The following is a 22,961-nucleotide window of genomic DNA, read 5'->3' on the forward strand; positions in this document are numbered from 1 at the left end:
ACAAGAACAACACAAAAAAAGGAAAATCACAGGCCAATATCATTGATGAAGATCAGTGCAAAAATCCTCAACAAAATTCTAGCAAATTGAATACAACAATACAATAAAAAGATCATACACCATGTTCAAGTGGGATTTGCTCCTGGGATGCAGGGAAGTTTCAACATCTGAAAATCAATCAATGCAATACACCAAATTAACAAAATGAAGAATAAAAATCACATGATCATCTCAATAGATGCAGAGAAAGCATATGACAAGATACAGCATCCATTTGTGATAAAAACTCTGAATAAAATGGGTATAGAAGGAAAGTATGTCAACATAATTAAGGCAATATATGACAAACCCACAGCTAATGTCATTCTCAATGGAGAAAATATGAAAGCTATTCTCTAAGAACAGGAACTAGACAAGGATGCCCACTCTCCCCACTCTAATCTAACATAGTATTGGAAGTCCTAACCAGAGCAATCAGGCAAGAAAAAGAAATAAAAGGGATCCAAATTGGAAAGTAAGAAGTAAAACGGTCACTATTTGCAGATAACATGATTTTACATATAGAAAACTCTAAAGAATCCACTAAAAAACTTTTAGAAATAATAAATTACTAAGGTAAAGTTGCAGTATACAAAATCAACATACAAAAATCAGTTGTGTTTCTATACACTAACAATGAAGTAGAAGAAAGAGAAACCAAGAATACAATCCCGTTTACAATTACAACAAAAAGAATAAAATACCTAGGAATAAACTTAACCAAAGTTGAAAGACCTATGCACTAAAAACTATAAAACATTCCTAAAAGAAATAGAAGAGGACGCAAAGAAATGGAAAGATATCCTGTACTCTTGGATTGGAAGAATTAACATAGTTAAAATGTCCATATTTCCTAAAGCAATCTATGGATGCAATGCAACTCCTATCAAAGATCTGATAACATTTTTCACAGAAATAGAACAAAGAATCCTAAAATGTATACGGAACAAAAGATCCAAAATAGCCAAAGGAATCTTGAGTAAAAAGAACAAAGCTGGAGGTATCACACTCCCTGATTTCAAAATATACTACAAAGCCACAGTAACAAAAACAGCATGGTACTGGCACAAATGCAGACACACAGATCAATGGAACAGAAACAAGAGCCCAGTAATAAACCCACACATCTATGGACAGCTAATTTTTGGCAAGGGAGCCAAGAACATACAATGGAAAAAGGAAAATCTCTTCAATAAATGGTATTGGAAAAACTGGACAGCCACATACATTCAAAAGAATGAAGTAGACCATTATCTTGCACCATACACAAAAATTAACTCAAAATGGATTAAAGACTTGAATGTAAGACCTGAAACCATGAAACTTCTAGAAGAAAACATAGGCAGCACGCTCTTCAACATCAGTCTTAGCAGCGTATTTTAAAGTACCATGTCTCCTCAGTCAAGGGAAAAAATAGAAAAAATAAACAAATGACACTACTTCCAACCAAAAACCTTCTGCATAGCAAAGGAAACCATCAAGAAAACAAAAAGACAACCTAACAATTGAGAGAAGATATTTCCAAACCATATATCTGATAAGGGGTTGATATCCAAAATATATGAAGAGCTCGTATATCTAGACAACAAAAAAACTAACAACCCAGTTAAAAAATAGGCAAAAGATCTGGACATTTCTCCACAGAAGATACACAGCTGGCCAATAGTCACATCAAAAGATGTTCAACATCATAATCAGGGAAATGCAAACCAAAACCTCAATGAGATACCACCTTACACTGGTCAGAATGGCTATAATTACCAAGACAAAAAACAACAAATGTTAGAGAGGATGTGGAGAAAAGCGAACCCTCATGAACTGCTGGTGGGAATGCGAACTGGTGCAGCCACTGTGGAAAACAGTATGGAGATTTCTCAAAAAATTTAAAATAGAAATACCATATGACCCAGCTATTCCACTCCTGGGTATTTATCCAAAGAGCTCAAAATCAACGATCCAACGGGATTTATGCACCCCCATGTTCACTGCAGAATTATTCACAATAGCCAAGACATGGGAACAACCCAAGTGCCCTTCCATGGATGAATGGATAAAGAAGATACGGTGTATATATATATATATATATATATACACACAATGGAACTCAGTCACAAAAAAAAGACAAAATCATCCTATTTGCAGCAACATAGATGGACCTTGAGAGTATGATATTAAGCTAAATAAGTCAGACAGGGAAAGACAAATACTGCTTGATTCCACCCATATGTGGAAGATAACAAATACATGGATAAAGAGAACAGATTAGTGGTTACCAGAGGGGAGGAGACTTGGGGGGTAGACAAAAGGGGTAAAGGGCACATACGTACGGTGATGGATAAAAATTAGATTACTGGGGGTGAACACGATGAAGTATATTCAAAAATTGATAAATATAATGTATACTCCAAATTACACAATGTCATAAACCATTATGATCTCAATAAAATTACTGGGAAAAAAATCTAAGTAGTCCTGTTTTAGTGAAAACAGGAGTTAGCAAAACATGAAGAAGAGATAAATACAATTTTTAAAATAATAAATTGCAATATTATATAATAATTATACATATGTTCACAACATACATAGTGAACAAAGAAATTAGTAAGTTGAAAGAATGTGAAGAGATCAAGGAAATAAAGGCCATAATCATGGTAAAAATAAGAATAGATAATTAAATGAAGTGATAGCTCACCATCACTATAGAAAAGAGAAATCAAGTTATCCATTCTGGATTTTAGTAGTCACAGTGTTTATCATCTTCAGGCACCATTCCAAAAGCAGTAGAATTTTAGGACATTGGAATTTTTCTAAGCAAAACTTTTGCTACTCAATCTGCAGTAAGGAAGATTAATTCACCTTAATTCATCTTGTGTGATTTAGTCAGTTTTTCATGCAAACTTGTATGCCAAGCTCCCACTACGTGTCAAGAACTGTGCCAAAACTCAGTAAATATTTGTGCACAAAATAGGCATCTCTGCCTTGGGATTGACAATATTTATAGATGATGTATTCAGACTGAGGAAATGGTACAGAGAACCAACTAAAGCTTTCCTGTGCAGAATTTAAACTTTTTTCAAACCTATTTCCCATGTTTAACGGGAATATTTTACTAAATATTTTCCCTAGTCTTCAATCTCCTGACTACCGCTCTGAAATGTGCAATGATTTAGCCTCAATATTTCTGGGATTGTGCAACCTGTATGGGTTTTAACTACCGCTTCCCTTTCCAGTCACACTTTATCTTCATCTATTATCTCTCGTTTATCCTTTATGCCAGGGAAAATATGCTTTCTTTTTGCTAAAGCAGACATTTCCACATGCGTCATAAATTCTAAGTTCTCTCAACACTTCTGAAAAACTGTTCAGTCCATTTAACCCTAGTCCTTTCATTTTCTGTGTCTCTCATCACAAGAAATGTCTTCTCAGGGAAGAAAAATATACTAAATTTTCCAATCTAAATACCCACCAACACACACACATACACATTTATCACTACCCTAGATAAACTTTGGAATTATATCTTCCTTTTTCATTTTATAACAGCTCCATAATCTTTATTCCCCCCCCCCACTATTTGTTTCTTAGTCTCTTTTCCCAGTGTCCATGTGATAAATATTTTACACAAATATGAATCTACTGAATATCATGGTTCCATACGTATATATTCTATTTTTTTCTGATTGAACAGGTGTTTCCATACTCATGCAGAAAACTTATTACCTAAAGAAAAATTGACAAAAATGTCACTCAGAATCCATTAAGCAGAGAAAATAACTTTTTAAAAAAGTTATTAAGGGGGCCAGCCCAGTCACGTAGTGAAGTTGATGCACTCTGCTTCGGCAGCCTGGGGTTCACAGGTTCAGATCCCAGGGGTGAGCCTAGCACCACTCATCAAGCCATGCTGTGGCAGCATCCCACATGTAAAGTAGAGTAAGACGGGCACAGATGTTAGCTCAGTGACAATCTTCCTCAAGCAAAAAGAGACAGATTGGCAGCAGATGTTAGCTTAGGGACAATCTTCCTCACCACACACACAAAAAAGTTATTAAGGATAAATTGGATTTATCTTAATGTGTAGTTATTATTTAATCATCTCAGTATTTACTGAAGATTTTTTGTGCCTGATTTTCTCCACTGTAAAATTACTGTTTTTCCATTTATAATTAACAGACTTGTTTTAGGGGAGAAAATTTGAGACTGCAACTATTCTGCTGCACCTTATATTTGCCCACTAATTTTAGCATCTATTAGGGGAGCTTGCCTGTAGCAAGTGTTCTAATAGTGACTTTTTAGTTCATTCATTCTTTTCCTATTTTTTAATTGGAATTCTTCTGTAAGGAAGAGGTGCCCCTTCTTCCACATTTATTTTTCTACTGAGTTATTTATTGATACCAGTGTGAATTCATAGATATTTATTTTAGTTGATTATAACCCAATACTATTATTATTTACTTTGTTGCTCAAATTGTTCCGGCTTTGGCTATTGGGAGCACTTTGAATTTGTCTCCTATGCCCTTTCAGTATAACTCAATTTTTCTTCTTATTTTTTTTAGCATTTCTTTTCTGTCACCGCAACATGCTCTGGGCTCATCTTGCATACTCTCGATGTCCGCAGGGAATCGTCAACTTCTCCAAGGAGCCCTGGTTCACTTCTTTGGAGAATGGTTGTAGAAATCAAGATCTGGATGCTAGATGTGCTCATTGCTACTGGGGTGACACTGTATCTAGTCCCTTTCAGTGGGCAGAGCTAGGAAATATATCTATGTATATTAACCCCATGTATACACATCTATATTAATGTCTACATCTAATATTTATTAAAACAACAACAGTATATTAAAATATGAGTTCAAGCTGATTCCACTTGACTCCAATTCAGCACCACAGGGCTCATTCTATATTCTCCACCCATCCATCCACTAGCCCTCCTGGCTCCCATTCCTTCTTTGCAACTTGTTTCTCCAACAATGAGAAACCCGGATCCCATTACCTACAATATATTTACTCATTTACTCATTTACACTTACCGATTTTACAGAAGCAATCAGACAATGAAAAAGGACCTTTCATGAAGGAGATTTGCACTGACTGGATATGTTATTCTTACCAGTGAAGCAGGGAAACATGATTCAAGTTATTCAATATTAGTTACGACATCTCCTAGGCAAGACAAACATTAATTGTGCAACTCTAAGCCAATCTACTTTTGGGAGAACAATTTAAACACTTTGTTAGGAGTTATTTTAATAGTGTTTCAATCTCATAAATAGTTGAGTATTTTTTATTAGAAAGAGCCAGAAATGAAGGGCCTTGGGTGATAGAGGTTGAAGAAAGATTGTGTGGTTGTTTGGTTGGTTAAATTTTTAGGTTGTAATAACGCACACATACATCCACACAAGTCCACATAAATTATAGAGAAAAGCCACTAAGATTAAAAGGCAATTTTCTGACATGGTTTAGGAGAAGAAGAACAGCCAAGAGCAGAGCATGATCAAGTTTTCCTTCTGGGCTATAGATTTTTATCAAGGATGGGAAGTTGAGACCAAGGGAAATAGTTCTTATCTTCCTTTTGTCTCCCCGTATTACTGGTTACTCTAGGCTTTGACACTTCTTTGGGTCTTCATTTCTTTATGAGGGCTCCTGTGTCATGTAGTACTTAAATTTGAATTCTTTCTCATGTTAATCTGTCTTTTGTTATGGAGACATAAAATGAATAAAGGAAAAAACTCTCCTCCCTTATATTATTCTTCAAATAAATGGAGAATGAAAGATGCTTGACTGTTTGAGATGCACAATATTCTGAAGGCCTGGTGAGCTGAATGACCCCCCAAAAAATCCAAGTCTTAATCCACAGAACCTATGAAGGTTACTCATGGGACTAAATTAAGGATCTTAAAATGAGGAGATTATCCTGGATTATCTAAGCAAACCCAGTGTACTCACAAGGTTCCTTATAAGGAAAAGAGGCAAGGAGGAGAGGGAGAGTCCAACAGGAAATGTTACCATGAAAGCAGAGTTCAAAGTAATGTATAAACACAAGCCAAGCAATGCCGGCAGTCTCTATAAAAAGCAAGGAAATGGCCTCTCCCTTCAAGCTTCCAGACACAGCTCTGCCTACCCCTTTTAGACTTCTGAGCTCCAGAAATACAAAATAATAGTTTGATATTGTTTTAAGTCACTAAATTGTTTTCTAGTTTGCTATGGCAGTAATAAGAATTAATTCAGGTGTTTTGAAACACAGCCCCATATAGCAGAAAGATGAGTTTGAGGTTGTTTCCTGTCTAGCTTGCTCTTACCATTCTAAAGAAGCTGTCAAGCATTGGGAAAGATATGAAATATCTGGGAGTAAATCTTTAGGTGTGACAATCACCATGCTGCTTCTGAGCATGGTTAGTCCTTTTATTCTGTTTCAAAACAGCTCCTTTAGCCTGATAGTTAATGAAAATTGTTCTCAGAGTTTAGCAACAACTTAACTGTCAATACTCCAAAGTTGTTTTGCTTCTTTAGCAGAAGTTTCATTTCGGTCTTTACAGTACGCATGTGTTTTCCTTTGTATGGTTCCAAAGACACGTCAGGTTTTTCTAGTTTGGTGATATTTTAAATCAAAGGTATAAAAATTATTTATCTCATTATTTAGGTACCGATTCATTCATTAAATAGCAGTTTGGTTAGAACAATCATTGTATCTGACCTCAGGGAGTTTACAGCCTCGGTTAAGAAGAGAGTCATGGGACAAGTATCTATAATTGATGAATGTTTTCAAAACGGAAAAAGAGAGACCCTGAGATTTTCTGATAGGGAGAAATTACCTAGTCTACAAAGGTTCAGGGGAGATATCCCTGAGGAAGTGAGATCGCTAGATTTACTACATGAAATTAGAGGCAAAATGTTCCAGTAATTAAAAACAAAAAAAGTATGTGAATGCCAGAGATTAACTTCAAAGAGCAATGGGAAGTTATGGAAAAATCGGAAGCAATAAAGCTGCATAATCAATCTTCATCTTTGGAGAGATTATTCTGGTTGCAATTTGAAAAATAAATTAATGAAGCAGAGTGTTTTCTTAATGTGTTGCTTTAGTAAACACAAAATATTTAACAACTCAACAACTCTTGTGCTTTAGGATTGGTATAATTGATGCGACATTTGCGGTTTTCTTTACTACAGCTTGGTTAGATTTTTAAAGTAAATATTTCTTTTCAGTAAGACTGTTCACTTCTCACTACTGATGTATCTCTCAGAGCCAACCTTCCTTCTCAGTGGGTAACTTTTACCCAGAGATGTGCCATGTGGTGCAAATGGGAGCCAGAAAATCAAACCTCTTCAGCTTTATAAATATTACACAAGCTGCTAGATGAAAAGGAAACTGCTGAGTAAAGCACATGGGCTTTGTGAGACCTATTCTCCTTTCTTCTCAAAGATTATTACTATTGTTGTCTATATTATGCTTATTTTGTGTTTGAAGTTGTTAAATATTCCACTACATGATGTCGAGTATTGTACATGAAATCGCGTGTTTTCTCACATCCACTTTGAAAGTATAAATTTCTTGCTGTTGTACCGTGAGACTGCTAATATATAGATAATAATGAAATAATCATATTTTAAATATTTATTTTGTCCCCATGAAAATGACATGTTAGCTTTTGGGGCTGGTTGGACATACTAAACATTACTAGTTTTGTTACAGAGTGCCAAGTTCTACCTCAATTAAGATATCATAGACTAAAGAAAAATATTTCCTACAAAGGGGCAAACACTTGTAGCTAGAACGCACGAAATTCAAAATGGCTTTGAAGATTAAAATAAAGGGTATCTGATTTAAAAGAGTGCAAAATTACGAGATTTTTCTCTCAGCCATGATGAAATCCCCTACTACTTGTGCATTTCTAAGAAAAAGTGAATGGATGAACTTTCATTTCTATTAATATATAAGATTTAACATGTTAAAATCTTTTTAATGTGCAGTCCAAATAAAGCCACTATTCTAGGTCATGCTATTTTCCTTTCTGATATTAAAGAAATGTAAATTACTTGGCTATACTTCTGATTGCTCTTTCCTTAAAGCTATCTGTGAAGTGAAACACTTTTGTCTTTCCAGAAATATGGCTTTCAGTGCTTTTGATTATTTCAATTTTCTAAAGTCTTTGCTTCCTCTGATCTCCTTCCTGGAAAATCTTTTACATATCAGTCTGCCTAGGAAAATCATCTCGTTGTTTGTGATTCTGTTCAAATTATGATGCATTTTAAAAGCCATTCCTGACACAATATTCTCAAATAGAAATTGTTCCTATCAACTTTTCTACCCCTAGTATATCCTATAAAAATTTATACCATAGAATATATAAAACTTCATTGTATTTGTTTTCAGGTCCTTCTCTTCTATCTCTCAGCAAGCTTCTTCAAAGCAGTATCTATGCCTCTATATCTAATTGTTTTTACAGCCCTCAAACATGTGGGGCACATTTAAGTCATTAAAGAATATTTAGAGCTTGAGTCACAACTCACACTGAAAGTAAATCATGCTGATCCCAATCTAGACTGGGCAAATCTTTTGTGCACATAAAATATGACAAAAATATAGCTGATGAGCATGATAACAATACATATCATTTTCCCCAGTACCAAATGAGCAGCATTGTACATTTGATAACTTCTATCCAATAATTATATGTCAGTGCACATTAAAAATGATCTATAATTTAAGAAGTGTCATTGCAACTTCTCCATATAATTTCCCATTATATATATATATATATATATATACACACACACACACACACACACACACATATCTATACAGTCACACAGATATATACACACATAGGCTATATTTCTGATATACATTTATTTATAGTAGGGGGTATACATGGGCATTTATGTATTTGTGTGTGCTTGTGTATTTGTGTATAATTTTGCTATGAAGGTCCTCACATAATACACGGAGTGTGCATGTTTAAGTTTATAAGATAATCACAAAGAATTTTGCAAAATATTTCTAGGAATTTACATTATCACCAATAAAATATGACTGACTTTTGCTCCACATCTCTAACAATCCTATCCAAAGAAGGGTTCAATCCTCTGTGAAGCTGGCTAGAAAACTGCTCATCCCGTTCAGTGGGTCCGAAGTCTAGAGTGGTGGGGAAGGGAGTGTTCAAAAGATCATTTTGGTCTTAGGCACAAGCTGCAGTCTGGTATAGCAACAACACTACAACACAAAACAACACAATACAACATAACATGTATATTTTGGTCTCTATCTTATTCTACATCTACTTCCTAATTGTTTCAAAATTTGAATTTTAGGAGTATATGCAAAATTACTACCTTCACACTCTAACACATGGTGCCTTGGCAAGGAAACCTTGAGAAATTGGCAAAAGGAGTGAGATTTTGGGAACAAAACACTCCAGAGTGAGAACTAGCCTCTCGATGCAGCTGTCGCGGCAGTGTGTGCAGGCAGGTGAATGGTCTGTAACAGGTGCGGGCTTGAGCAACGCAAGCTGCACAGGCTGGCTGAACAGATGGCGCAGACCTCTGAGTTCAGCGGACCTCAGCACTTGACCACAGCTGGTTCTGCAGGTACATGGCACATCGTGATGATTAGAAACGAGGCTTTAAAGCAAGACAAGGCTCGCCTCAAAAGGGACACAGTTTCAATGTATGGGAATTTCAGGCATTGGTGGGTTGAACAATATTCGTTTATTTCCTTTCTCAGCCAGAACTGCAGTCTTGGGTTAAAACCACAAAGGGGCAAGAGGGGTATAGGCTACAAAATACCCCATGCCACGTTTTGGCCTTTAAAGTATTAGTACGAAACACGGATAAGGAACACTGGACCACCTCTTTCCAATTCTATTTCTTTTCTTTGTATTTTTAATGTTTTCCTATGAAACAGTTCATTGTGTAATACGTGGACCACAAAAAGAACGCATGTATTGTGCACATAAGTCAAGACACAGGATAATAAAATGGACACCTTTAAATTCACTACACACTTAAGAAGAAAACATTACCAAACAAAAAAATTACATGTGTGCATTGCCTTAATCTCATCTCTCTGCCTGAATTTCTCACGTGTCAATTCCTTGCATTCTTTCAATATTTGATAGTATGTGTGGCTATGTACATATGTATGCATCTCTAATTAATACATCAAGCATTTTCCTTGTTTTAGAGCCTCATGAAATAACATCATACTGAAAGTACCATTTTGTGACTTATTTTTTACTAAATTTTGTTTCTAAAATAATCCAGGTCATTCTTACAAATCCAATTAATTTATTTTCAATCTTTATAATGTTTCATTTTTAAAATATATCACAATTTATTTATGCATTGTTCTGTTGATGGACACTGTTTACAGATTTTTTGCTATTATGAGTCATTTTGCTTATCACCATTCTTTAATATTTCTCTTCATGTCCATGTGCAAGACTTCATGTAGTTTTTGTATCTTGGAATGGAATTGCCTGACTGAAAGGCATGTATGTTGAAATTTATAAGATAATGTCAAAGTATTTTTCAAAGCGTTTATAACCAATTACCTTCCAACAATATATAAGAGTTTTTCTTGTTCCATAATCTAATTTATATTTTCAAACTTTTTAATTTTTTCTACTCTTATTAGGTATAAAATCTAATGTCATTCCTGTCTTAATTTGCAATTTATTGATTATTAAAGAACTAGAAGTTTTTTTCATAATTTAAAAGCAGGAAATTTGTTTTTTTATTTTGCTTACTTTTATACTGGGGCTTATTACATTTTGTTTGATTTTGTTTATGTAGTTGACTTTGATGTCATTATAGATTATGAATTTTTTTAAAGTGTAGTGTAAATATGCATTTTTTCATTTTTATTTTGTTCTCTTCTGCTAAACAAAATGTTTTCATTTTAATGCAGTCTAATTTTCAGTCTTTTCCAATGTTATAATATTTTCCTTTATTTACTTTACTTTTTTTTAACTTTTGTCATTCATACTTACTGCTTTAATCTATCGGGGACTGATTTTTGTGAATGATAGAATAAGTACCCAAATTCTATTCTTTTGCCAGGGGTAAAGAAAAATGACCAGTGGAGGTGCTTGCTGAGGCAAAGGGCATAGGGAATGGGTAGTAGAAGAAGGTAGTTATAAATACCAGCCATGATCACGTGGCCAGTTACAGAAATGACAACTATAATTGTTATAAGTATCTCTTCCTTATTTTGTTATGAACATGTTTGTATGATATGTATGTCTGTGTGTGTGATATATATGTGATACGTATTTTATATGTACTTAGGTACACATCTTTGTTTTCTTCCCTCTCTTATCCCCCATCACATAACACAAGATGTATTCACTTTAAATCATAGTATTTAAGTATTGTTAACTTTGCATCACAGTATTTGAGTTATGGGATATCAAGAACAGTAAACATCACTCAAGAACTTTTCATCCTTTTCTAGGCAAAGAGTATGTTTTTTGTTGTATGCAGAATAGCTGTATCATGTTAGTTGGAATTGTGACTTTGCCATTATCTTTGTTTAAAGATTAACTATGGTTTACAGAGATGCAGTTGGGTGCCAAGCTGACAGGGGGTGCTGGGCCATGGTGTCCAAATATGTGGTCAAACATTATTCTGGATGTTTCCATGAAGATGTTTGTGGATTCAATTAACAATTAAGTTGGTGGACTTTGAGCGAAGCAGATTGCTCTCCGTAATGTGAGTAGGCCTAATGCAATCAACTGAATGTCTGAGAACAAAAATGACCTCCCTAAGCAAGAGGGAATTCTATAAGCAGATGGCCTTTGGACTTGAACTGCAACACCGGCTCTTCCCTGTGTCTTCAGCCTGACTGCCTTTGGATTTGAACTACAGTATCGACTCTGCCCTGGATTCCAGCCTGTCAGCCCACCCTGCAGATTTTGCACTTGCCAGCCTTTACAATAGCATAAGCCAATTTCTTAAAATAAATCTCTTTGCGCGCGCACACACACACACACACACCCTATTGGTTACATTTCTTTGGAGAACACTGACTAATACATCTGTTGTGGTAGAAAACAGTCCAAGTTTGCTTCTACTGAATGAATCTCAACCTCCAGCACACACTATTTTATGACTGCCTTTTTTCCCCCCACAAATAAATCTTATCAATAAACAAGCAGCTATTATGGCTGAATGAAGAGGCTGAGTTTAGGGAGAGAGACAGAGAAATATTAAGAAAAGTAGGCATACAAACATACGAAAATGTGACACTAATAGCTTAGAGCCTGGATCAGAGTACAAATTCAATAAACGTAGTCTCTATTATCATAACCATTATCAATTGCAATTTTTACTGAAGGCAGAAAAGAATCATAGCAAAAGGAGAAAATTAAACACCCTGTGGCTGTGTTGATTTAAAAATGCTCAACCATGAGAGAGCTGAATTAAAGCTGTACCTTTCTTTCATGCTTTATAATTCATCATAATGAATGTGCAAAAAAACTATTCCTTTAAACTGATTTGATTATACCTTCACTGATTATCACCCAATATATAGAAACAGACCAAAATTGAATTTCCTTCTACTTTGCAATACAAAAGATGCTATAAGCATGCATGGCAATTTGCAAATCAAAAATTTTAATGCTATAATTTGATTTAAAATTTATTTTATTTCATGTGTGTTAAATCTTGAGCAACTTTAAAAAATAATTAAGGACCATTTATATGGTATTACATTTCCTTATAAGTTTTATAATTAAGTTTTTTCTTTATTCTCTTGGTCTGTCTAAATTAAATTAACTATGTAAGCAATGATAACTCCAAAAGTCCATCAGTGACTGCATAAACTCAAAGACAAAGAACTCCAGATAATGAATAGTTATCATCATCCAGCCCAGATTTAGCACAAAAGTATCATAAAACACGTAGAAAATTATATCTAAGTTTCAGATGTTAATACTACCTTATTAGAAATTCCATTGAATGTAAATGGATTAAAACACCCAATCAAATGCCAGAGACTTATAAAACAGGTTTTTTAAAAAATATGACCCAAAGTATATGCTGTCTACAAGAGACACACTTTACATTCAAAGATACAAATAGATCAAAAGTGAAAGGATGGAAAAAAATATATGTGCAAAAAGTAAACCAAGGAGAGTAGAGTAGCAATTGTTATTGCAGTTGGGCTTCAAGACAAATATATACTTAAAGACAAAAAATGGTTACTAGAGACCAAGAAAGACCTTTTCAATGATAAGAGGGTCAATACCTCAGAAAGATATAACAATAGATGTATCTAAATACAGGAAAAAATTTAGTAACCTGACCAAAAAAATCCCCAGAAGACACAAATTAGTAAAATCTGGTATGAGAGAAAAGACATCATTGCAGATTTTATAGACATAAAAAAAAATTATAAGAGAATACTATGAACAACTGAATGCCAACAAACTAGAAACTTGGATAAAATGGAAAAAATTTCCAGAAAAACACAACCTACCAAAATGGCTGAAGAAAAAAACGATAATCTGAATAGTTCTATAGCAAGCAGAAAAATTGACTTAGTAATTTAAAAACTTCCAACAAAGAAAATCCCCAGTCTAGGTAGCTTCACTCATAAAATCTACCAACATTTAAAACAGAATTACTACAAATCTTTTATAAACTATTCCAAAAATAAAAAGAGAGCGAACACTTTCCAACTCACTCTATGAGGCCAGTATTACCCTGATACCAAAACCAGACATAGACATCATAAGAAAAGAAAACTACGGACCAATATCCCTTGTAAATATAGAAACAAAAGTCCTCAACAAGATATTAGCAAACTGAATACAGCAAAATATACAAAGAATTATACAACATGACCAAATAAGATTCATTCCAGGAATGCAAGGTGGCAAAACATAGCAAAATTAATCAGCATAATAATATATCATATTAAAAGAACAAAGATCAAAAACTAATCGATCATCTCAATAAAGATTTCATTTAAGATAGAGGATTTGACAGATTTAATGTTCTTTCATGATAAAAATACTCAGAATTTAGTAATAGAAGGGAATGTCCTTAACTTGATAAAGAGAATCCATGAAAAACCCACAAGAAACGAAACATAATACATAATGGATAAAGATAGAATTTGTTCCCCTTAAGATCAAGAACAAGACAAGGAACAAGTGTCACCTCTGGCTACTTCCAATTGACAATGTACTTGAGGTTCTAACCAGGGCAATTAGGCAAGTGATGGGGTCCAGGGCAGGGCGCCCCAAGATGCGCGACTCTGGTATGCAGACTAGTTCGAGCTGAAGACAATAAAGGCTCAGACTCAGCAAGAACATTCCATCTTTCCCCCCTAACTACCTAAAAGGAATTTAAAATAAAAGCCTGTCCCCAGGACAGGCCATCACCATAGATAACTTTGGGTTCCTGTAGACTGGGAGGATCCTTGCTAAACTCACTCTTACCAAAGTTATATTTACCTAACATTTGCTTTTCCATTTCCATGTGGGTTGCCTTCCTCCCCTTTGAAGACCCAAACCACTACCCTAAATGTCCTCTTTGTCTGCAGCTGAAGATACTTAAACAGACAGCCTCAGCCAGTTGGCTGAGTTGCTCAGTTTGCCTGAGCCTCTCCCATGTATACATGCTTTAAAGCTTTGTTTAATTTTCTCCTGTTATTCTGTCTCATGTGAATTTAATTCGTTGCCTGGCCAGAAGGACCTAGAGTGGGTAGAGGAAATGTCTTCCTCCCCTACACAAGATAGATAAAAGCAATTCAGATTAAAAAGGAAGAACTAAAATTATCTCCATTTATACATGGCATGGTCTTATATAAAGAAATCTTAATAAATCTACTAGAAAAATATTAGAACTAACGAACAAGTTCAGCAAGTTTGAAAGATACAAGATTAATATACACATATTAATTGTATTTCTATACTCCTTTAATGAATACTACAAAAATGAAATTTAAAAAATCATATTCCAATAACATCAAAAATTATAAAATAGCTAGGAATAAATTTTAAAAAATAAGTGCAAGATATTTACATTTTAAACTACAAAATATTGTTGAAAGAAATTAGAGAACCTTGAAATAAATGGAAATGCATGCCTTCTTGATGGATCAGAATACTTACCACTGTAAGTGTAGAGACCATGTGGACCAACTGGAATTCCCAAAGATGCAAGTGGAAGCATGAGAGAGTACAGCGACTTTGGAAAACTTGCAGGGGTTTCTTTTAGTAATCTTGGGCCTTGATATGTTCTATGATGCTATGATTTCCCAAATAGAAATTTACTAACGAGAAATGAAGAAAGATATTCACAAAAAGATGTGTGCAAAGATGTGGATAAAAATAACAGCTATTTTAATAGCAGACAGAAACTGGAAGCAACTAGAATGTTGAGAGACCAGATAAACACATCGTGATATTTTACGCATTGGAAAACAGAATTCTTTTTTCCTTGTATCAATCTTTTCTCTTAAGGCTGTCAACCGATTGAATGAGGCTTACCCACATTATGGAGGGTGACATGCTTTACTCAGTCTTCTGATTTAAATGTTAATTATATCTAAATATACCTTTGTAACAATGTCTGGATTGATGTTTGACCAAAAACTAGGTACCATGGTCTAATCAAGTTGACACATAAAATTAGCCATTGTGTATACTTATGCGATTATTGCTTACAGTAGAGAACTGATACCATAAAGAAATAAAAGTCTTATATAGAGATATCTACAATATTCAAATGCATCTAACGACAGAATAACTATAAATACACATACACACACAAAGAAGAAAGAGAACAAATCAAACAAGACCACATTTTTTTTTCATTAATATTGTACTCTCTAATTCCAATCTACTGCACATTCTGAAGAATAGTGTGACTAATCAAACGGCCCCTTCTATGTGTAGTTTTGGGATAGTCCAAACTCATTTTAGTCCATCCTATTTATCTCTCTTTTTAATTTTATTTTTCGTATTCAGGTATGCTTCTACAGGGGCCAGAAAGGTAACATAAAGGATTGGATCACCTATGTGATAAAATGCATGTTAATCTGCAGGAGACTGAGACTTCTCAACTGCAGCTAACACTGCTATGCAGAAATGTGCAACTAGCACAGTCAGCTACTGATTCTGAAAGAAAAATCAGAAATGTTGATTTTTATTTGATGTCTTTTAAAATCAAAATGTTGGCTCATTTTTTTACATTATATAGACAGAATAAGTATATGGGCCATGTATGATTTCTTAGCTTCAATTTATGACCAATTTATGTTTCAAAAACAAATAACTCTTTTTTTTTTTTTCTGGTGAGGAAGATTGGCCCTGAGCTAACATCTTTGCCAATCTTCCTCTATTTTTGTGTGTGTGGGATGCCACTAGAACATGACTCAATGAGCAGTGTGTAGGTCCATGCCCAGGATCCGAACCTGCGAATCTGGGCCAACAAAGTGGATCATGTGAACTTAGCAACTATACCACTGGGCCTGCCCCACAAATAACTCTTAATAATACCCTGACCAAATGAATGAAGGAACATTTAGGACACTAAACTTTCCAAATGTTACTGGAGGCGGAGGGACAATGTGTTTTCTCTAACTCTGTTATATGAAGTTAAAAGATGAGAAACAAGTAATCTCATTTCTCTCTCTAGATATTCTGTCAGAGACTTAAAACTTTACTTCTTCATTTACCCCAACAAATTTTTTTAAGAAGTAAGTTGTCATGGCTCCCTTGACAAAATGAGAAATTTACTGTCTAGCCACAAATGTATTTGAGTTTTTAGTTCTACATTAGTACTACGACTTGTATATAAATTTATTTGGAAAGCCATATTTCCAGGTCAGTGTCTTGCAGAAAACCAGAAGTATGGGTGGTTCTTAGCCCCACGTGTATATTCCACTCTTCAATGGCATTGCTCTCGAGTGCAAATGGCCCACTCCCTAGGGAATGCTCCGGCCCTGGAAGGCATTCAGGACCTGGAAGCCACATCTTCTGAAATGAGGTCTTGGAGCATTCTGCTACCAGATTCTCTGAGTATGGGAATGCTTAAAAAAGAACTTACAGTTAATTTTTTTCCTAGTACAGTATAAGAAAGAAGAAATCACCAGCATTGGTCTCTCACTGTGAGCATATTGACCTCACCTTCCACATATTGCTTCTTGACAAATAACAACTATACATGACGTTACAAAATTGGCCCTGTCCATTTCCCTCTACCTCGAGTCACATTACACGTCCATTGTACTCTGTGAACAGATGCTGAAAAATGAGACCTCACTGACGGAAGAAGAAAATCTGGCTGCCAGGCTGCTTTTTCTCCCCACACTGCAGAGAGCGCATAGGCTGAAAATCAGGTTTTCAACCATCACAAAGCCTGCCACTGGTAAATTTTTTCTAAGATACACCATCTAAAGTTATCATTTATCTCAATGCCCATTTTTTTAAAGTTTTTGTTTAACTCCATGGGTATTTAATTGAAATGTTAGTAATATGCATTACCATTGCAACTACAAAGTGATAGCATTGAAATGCATTTTAATGCAGAGGAATTAGTAAATATAGAATGAATACAGAATATAGAAAAATATACATAAATAAATATAGAATAAGAAAAGTCAGCCATAGGCTTGAGATGACAACAATACAGTGAGATTTCTGTAGAAAGCGTGACAGATAGTGTCCATTGGCCCACTCAATAGCAAATGGCTTTTTACCCTGCTTCTAAAATAGAGGCTGGAAAAATTTTTTAAGCCTCCTACATTTTTTAAACCCCTTTGAACATAAGAGTGTTCGTGTGACTCACTCTAGCCCTCAGAATGAAAGGAGAGGTCAACTGGAGCCTTGATGGCTTTTCCTTCTTCCTTTCTAGAATGCTGGTGAAAACTGGGAGTGCAACAGTCATTGCTAAGGACAATGTAGCAAAAGATAGAAGAAGACCATTATCTGTCATTATTCAGACAGAGTTTCCGTCTTAGAGTACCACTTGGAGATTTCCTTTTGTATGAGATAAATAAATCCTCACTCACTTGAACTCTTGCAATCCAGTCTCTCTTCTGAAACACAAGGTGTAACTAAAACACAGTAAAAAAGAGCTTTAAGGACTGCATGATCGCGGATACCAAGGAAACAGGGTTTATCTACTCTAAGTGCTAAGCCAGGTCCAACATTATTATAAAAATAAAATAAGTTTAAACATGAGTGTAAATTCATTTGATAGTTTAACAGAAAAATATACTTAACAAAATAGGAAAACTATTTTCATTACAATATTTTAATTTTTTTATTTTTAATATTTTCATAATATATCTTATAAAAATATCAATGTTTTGAAAATGTCAGCCAGATCCATCAGTACCATTTAGAAACTCCCAGATTATTCTAAAGGTATGGTTTAGTAATATATTTCTGCATTTAGCCCTTATTGCCTGTCATGGTGAGTTCTACTCAAGCAAACTGTTAATTAGTAATCACTTATGACAATAAGTAAAGCTTGTCAGTTCTGGCTCTCAGAACACTCACTGATGTGTGTGCACTTCGTGGTGAGCAAATCATCTGCTCTGACAATTTTCCTTGAGGCACTGATACTCATCATTAAATACTCCCCTTCACCTTGTAGACATACACTCAATTTTTAAAAGGTCTGGTTCTGGGTGGGATTATAAGCCAGCAGTTAAAGAGCTTTCACTTTCTCGAATTGAGAAAACACCAGAAACTCCAAACTCACTCTGCAAGATGAATCTCCTGATAAGGAAGGGCTCCTGGTCCACATGACCTTGATCATCGATTCCTGAATGTCTCCCTGGGGATCTCTTACTCCATGCCACCACCACTCCAGCAGCAGTGCAAAGAGAATCAAGCACGAATAAAAACTTTTCCTTTCTTCCTCCTGGAACAGTTGAAAAGAAGAGGAATTTTTAGGAAAGTTTTACTGAAGAATAACAGCCATCACCAAGTGAATGAGGTCAAGTACTTAAGAGGCTGGTTTTTAAAGGATAACTTGTGCACAGCAACTAACATGTTTATTTCACTTAAGAGGCCAAGTTAAAAAACAAAAGATATCCTACCCTGGATCCTTTACTTCTTACCTCCCATCCTATCTTTGATATCTCTCACTCCTGAAGAACTTAGACATTTAACGTGTACCAAGAGAAGCAGCCTTTATGACAATCTATCTAGGACACAATTATTCAATTCTAGTTCCTAGTAATAAGACACCTGTTGTTTTCAATAGAAGGATTATATGATTTCAACATGACACTCAGTTTTATACCAAAAAAAAATCCCCAAAAATGCAACTATTTTCCATTACAGAATAAAATTATAATTTCACTTATTAGTGAAATGCTTTAACAAAACATGAATGAAACATATCCAATAAGTTACAATATCACTCAAGTACAAAGAGGTAAGAAAACAGCTTAGAAAGCCTTTGGACTACCAACATTTTGTACGCCACTCACTCATTCATTTTTAATAAAACATTATCTTACTACATAATCCAAAATGTGCCCCACACTATGCCTTGTGCTTCTGGGAAATAAAAATAGGCAAATCATTGACAAGCTTTACGTTTTAGGACCTATCAAAAGAGGTAAAAATAAATAAATAAAGTGCAATGCAATATGTTAGATGGATTTTTAAGGGGACCATATGGTACAGTAATAGCACATTAGGGAGACGGTTGCTTCCCTCAGGATGGGAATCAGTAGGCTGCATATAAGATTTGATACTGGATTCATGCCTTAAAAATGGAATAAGAATGCATCGTGTTATAAAGAATAGGAAGATAATACTCCATAAACTCATGCAAGAGGGGTAACTTCTTCCTATACAGAAATATTACACTAGTGTTGCATGATAATTTTATCCAAGGGTATAGACCCAAAATTGTATGGTAATCTCCCAGAGGACATCTGGATTTTTATTTGTTTTGCCCAATTCTGTTTCCCCAGTGCTTAGGACAGGACACTGGTCACATAGTAGCTGCCCAATAAATATGTGTTGAATGAAAAAATGAACAAAAGAGACAAGCAAATTTTCAGTCTTAGTCCTGGTAATTCACCTGGGGCTGTTAAACCTTAATTCTAATTGTATTTTAAACAGATCTTTAGAAACATATTTCCCAGCAATTATGGAATTGGAAAGTTACTAAGTTTTATTAAGGTCCCACTTGATACAAAGTAATGAACCAGGGTAAACAAAGATCCAGCTAATAAGGAGAAAGCTACACGAACACTTCTAGAGGAACTCCAGTTACAACTGAGGAATGGAAGATACGCAAAACACAGTTTAATAACAATTAGTAAAAATTCTATAAGTTCAAAATTAATATATTTAAGCAAAAAAGGTAAATGTGAAGGATATGAAAAATAGAGTCAATATTAAAGTGGTATTCAGGTATAACATAAAACTTTTCCAAAGATAGCAGTATCTCTACTGAAAATTCAAATGAAATCTAATCTAACAAATAAGACATTAAGATATTTCTATCAAGTGATAAGGAAGTCAAAATCAAGAAGCTGTAGTCATCAGAACTGCCAAATGCAACAGCCTCTTGACATCTAGGAAACTGGGAAGGAACGTTTGAATAAAACTGTAGTATTAACTAATATTTCTTCATCTTTTTTTGGTGAGGAAGATTGGCCCTGAGCTAACATGTGTTACCAATCTTTCTCTTTTTGCTTGAGGAAGACTGGCCCTGAGCTGACATCTGTGCCAATCTTCCTCTATTTTGTGTGTAGGTCACCGCCACAGCAATGACTTGATGAGTGGCATAGGTCCATAGGATCCGAACCCACAAACATGGGCCACCAAAGCAGAGCCTGCCAAATTTGACCACTACATCACAGGGCAGACCCCAAACATTTTCTTCATCTTCTTCATTAGTAGAAGGAACCTAAACGAACACGCAGATGATCTCCACTTTACCTCTACCTTACAAATCTCTCACAATTATGTCAAATATTGAAACCCAAATTTCATATAGACGCTTTTGAAGATCTTTATCTTCCATGTGTAGGGTCAGGGTGGGGTATTCTAGGATGAGTAAGTGAACATCACAGACATTTTCAGCCATCAAATCATTATCAATACTCAGATTGTGGAGATTGAAGTATCACACAAAGTTCTGATCTGTATAAATAAAAAAGAAATCAATTTTTAGGCATATGGTAGTGAAGCTGCAGAATACAAAGATGAAAAGAAAATCTTAGAACCTACTAGAAAGAAAAGATTTATTCCAAAAATGGATCAACAAGTTGACTCAAAGTGTATATTTTTTGTAGACCAGAGACAAGACAAAAATGGAATAATATCTTCAATATGATATCAAATAAAGAAACCTATTCCCTTTTAAATATTCCTCAAGATTAATAATTAAATACAGATATTTCAATCAAAAGAATTATTTTAAAATGTGCTTCCAAAAGAAATTAAATCCAAAAGAAAGATGAGGATGGAAAGAGCAATGACATATTATTTGTCTTTGAAAGTATGTTTTTGTTTAAAAAATTTTATAATTTTAAAAAATTTATCTAAACATAATAGGTTAGCTCAATGTTAAAAGTAGTATATCTTAAATTCCTATCATTTAGCAATTGACAAATGTGAGCTAATTGCAAGTCTTATACAAGCAGAAAAAATGGAATTTTGTTTTATTCATACCATGTCTCTATTTCCAAAGAACTGTCTTAAAACAAAAAAAGAATTATTGATTTATACCATCCGCTTTAATGTCAGTCACAGAAAGAATTTTAGCATTCTATTCCTCACTTTTAAGAAAAAAACACTGCTTTTTTCCTTTACAGAATATCTTGGAAAAACAGTTCCTTTGAAACATTTCTTTTATTCTATTTAGCAGAATGGTAGAAAAAGAAAATATAATACAAAACACACACTTGTCTTTTTCATTGCAGGTGAAAACACTTTCGTGAATGCAACATTAAAGAATCAGAGCAGGATTTGTATCTAAATCATTAAAGGGAGAAAATAGGAAAATCTCAAGAGTAATATTATAAGAATAATAAATCGAGTCTGTGGGTTGAGTTTTTATTTATTTTTTAATTATTGAAATATTTTATTTTATGCTCTTTTGTTCATGATTTCCATTATGTGGAAATACTCAATATGGCTAAAATAATATAGGATTAGATCAGTGAGTATTTTTTTAAAGCATAGGAAATTTAATGATAAATCTACATTCAGCAAATGTAGGGCCCCTGGATCTTCCGTAAAGTGCACTAGTAATACTTTCTGGCAAAAAAGGGCACACAGGAAATGAGTGCACACTAGATGGCAATATTTCCTACTCACGAGCCTCTTTTTGTGCTTATGTAGAGTAGCCCTTTTTATATGATCAGCTAAATAAATGTTTCTCCTTCCTCCTGCTCCTTCCTTATCCCTCCCAATACCCATTTCACGGCTTGTTTGCTAAAATCCTATTGTTCAGTAGTTTGGTGACCAGGCTCTGTCTCTATTGATTCCCCTCCTATACGCTTTGTTCCTTCATGCTGAGTCTCCTTTGTATCAATGTATATTGATATCAATATTATATTGATTATCAATATAAATTTTGAAGGCTATGGAAAGAAATATGTCAGAATATGAGAAAAGCAGCCCTTATGATGAGGATAATGGGTGGGCATGATAAAAATGAGACAGGATATGAAGAAACTGACTCAGATACTGAGGAGTGAGCAGTCCAATGTACAAGGTAAACTGAAGTTTGATTCCTTTGCCTATTGATAGTTTAAGCGAGCTATCTAGTCAGAAAAGTCAAAGGAGCAGAAGTGCAGACAGAGAGACAAAGATATCAGGGAATGCTGCTATGGCAGAGGGTAACTCACACGTTAAAAATGGGACTAAATTGAAGAGCTGCAGGTATAAATATACTTTATTTTTGTTATAACTCTGTCGACAAAAATAATC

The 22,961-nt window shown here is 34.6% G+C and overlaps 1 long non-coding RNA gene across 2 annotated transcripts in view; it reads right to left on the reverse strand.

The window, feature by feature from the left end:
* Window positions 1-22,961, reverse strand: part of LOC111768689 (uncharacterized) — a 43,404-nt gene that overhangs the window by 13,386 nt on the left and 7,057 nt on the right. For both annotated transcript variants that reach the window (XR_002801162.2, XR_011428001.1), the window contains exons 2-4: window positions 18,760-18,921; window positions 18,062-18,106; window positions 15,159-15,319 (exon numbers count right to left, since the gene is read on the reverse strand). This is a non-coding gene — a long non-coding RNA (uncharacterized lncRNA). The remainder of the gene's footprint in view (window positions 1-15,158; window positions 15,320-18,061; window positions 18,107-18,759; window positions 18,922-22,961) is intronic.

This window comes from Equus caballus, chromosome 17, assembly GCF_041296265.1.
Source record: "Equus caballus isolate H_3958 breed thoroughbred chromosome 17, TB-T2T, whole genome shotgun sequence".
Lineage (NCBI taxonomy): Eukaryota > Metazoa > Chordata > Mammalia > Perissodactyla > Equidae > Equus > Equus caballus.